Here is a 2262-nt window from a genome sequence, read left to right on the forward strand (position 1 = left end):
TCACATAAAAAAAGAGTACACTCATCACCACAATCCGTTTTAGAACATTTTCTTTATTCTTACTCATTATTAGCTTCCCATTTCCCCGCAATCCCTCCTGCCATATTCCCAAGGAACCATCAGTGCAGTTACTGTCTCTAAAGTATTACGTATCCTGGATTTTCTATACACAAAAGCATTAAAAAACAAACAAATGAAAACTAACGAAAGTAACAAAGTAAAATAGACAAAACCCGCAATTGAAAAGAAACCGGAAAATATTAAGAACTAGAACAAATTTAAGTGGATCATAAGGGAGACCAAATGATAGGGTGCTACTGTTTCTGCGACTTCACGCCTGTTACGGTGGGTTGGGTGCGGGGTTGGGGTAGCTGATTTGTGAACCTGGTAGGCGTGGGCCCAGCCCGGGCCCAACCTCCGCGTGGCCCCTGATGCTGGCGAGTCCTATGTTGAATTAGTTCCTGGGCCAGACCCTGCTCCGGAGTTCCTGGGACCAAGTGTTCGCTGCCTCCTGGCAGTGGTACCCAAATCCCTGCAGCAAGCATGTAGTACACTAGGAGGTGACCCCTGACCAGAAGCTTCTATCCAGGAGACTGCTGACCAACAAGATGCAATGCTAGGCCGAACGACTGTTTTCTGTTAATGCCGCTCACTCAGTGTACATCCTGGAGAAATCCATTGTGGACCCACAGAATCAGACCACGACCACCTTCGCTCGGCTCATGGTGGTAGAAGAGTGCTGTTTACTGTGTAAACGCCAACAACAGTGGCTGGACGAAAATCCACCGAGAACCCTGGGTCTCCTCCAACATGTTTGGCGTCTCCCGAGCTGTCCAGCAATTTGGTCTGGCCCGGTTTAAGAGCAATGTGACCAGAATGATGAAGAGTTTTGAGTACATCCTGGCCAAGCTGCAAGGTGAGGCCCCTTCTAAGACGCTTGTTGAACCCGCCAAGGAAGCCCCGGAAATGGCGAAGGAGACAGCAAGGGCAGCTTCTGAGAAGGCAAAGGACTGCCAGCAAGGCAGCCACCAAGCAGCAGCAGTAGTTTGTGCAGCCAGCCCCGTCCCCCTCCCCCAGCCCCGACAAGACAATCTGGCTCCAACCCCCCTCGACCTGCTTGCAGTATGCTTTCTTTATTAAAAATCAACTTCCAGCCCTGTCTACTGTCGGGGTGGGGGGTGGGGTGACCATTTGACACTGCAAGGAGACCCAGCACGTCACCCATGTGTGTGCCAGGCCTACTTATTTCCCCCATGGGCAGCTGAAGGAGGGAGAGGTGCAGACCCACCCAGGTCGCAGTTGCCAGGAGATGTGGTCATGAACACAAACTGCTGCAAGCACTGCAGGAACAGAGATCTGTTTGCTCTCTGATGGGTCCCCGGTACAGACACAAGATGTAGCACATAGGAGGTATCAGATACATGCTTGTTGAATTCAAAAATAACAATAATAAAAATGAACAAAATTAAACTGCATCAGCTACAATTCACTTTCCAGTGCATTCTGCATGATAACACTATGCACGTCCCTGGTTCATGGTCTGAGGGGATTCACCAGGGGCTTATTCCACATGCATTTCTTCTTCACGTTTTTTTCATTGAAACGGTTTTAAAATGGGTCAACAGGGAGATCAAGTGATAAAATGTGATATTTTAACCTAACTGCATCTGCAATAATGGACTTTACAATGTTATCTGTCTGATAACAAGGCTATTCACATCTCTCGACTATGACTGGAGAAGATTTACCGGAGGCTTGAGCCATGTGTGGATTCTGCCAACGAAGTATGGGTTTCTAGTGTCATCCGTAGCCTTCTGCAAAACCGGTGTTCACAATTTAAGCTCTGGTGCCATTCCCTGCTTAAGTGCGAGTGCAAAATCCACTCATGCAACCACTGTTTACATATGTCTCTGGTTCACATTAGAGACATCATTATCATGTTAGACAACATTATCAATCATCTCCCTGGGGCATCATTTCCACTGCTATGAAGTCAATACTGACTCATTGCGACCTATGGGGCAGGATAGAACTGCCCCTGTGAGTCTCTGAGCCTGAAAATCTTCACAGGAGTAGAGAGCCATCCTTTCCCTGTGGAGCTGGCTAGTGGTCTTAAACGGTTGGAACTGTTGCAGTTAGCAGTCCAGTCCATAACCACTACTGTGGCCGTTGCATAATCTGTCAACTTGAGGAAGGGGTGAAGTCGAGCCTGTCAATCAGGTTGCAGCTTGATGACCTCATTTGGAGGCACGATGGAGATAA

The 2262-nt window shown here is 48.1% G+C and overlaps 1 pseudogene; it reads left to right on the forward strand.

The window, feature by feature from the left end:
- The first annotated feature begins 446 nt into the window (after positions 1–446).
- Positions 447–1045, forward strand: LOC101657898 (annotated as a pseudogene).
- Positions 1046–2262: the final 1217 nt, after the last annotated feature.

The sequence above is a fragment of the Echinops telfairi genome, unplaced genomic scaffold, assembly GCF_000313985.2.
Source record: "Echinops telfairi isolate 266 unplaced genomic scaffold, ASM31398v2 ScPeMD7_7465;HRSCAF=8503, whole genome shotgun sequence".
Taxonomy (NCBI): Eukaryota; Metazoa; Chordata; class Mammalia; order Afrosoricida; family Tenrecidae; genus Echinops; species Echinops telfairi.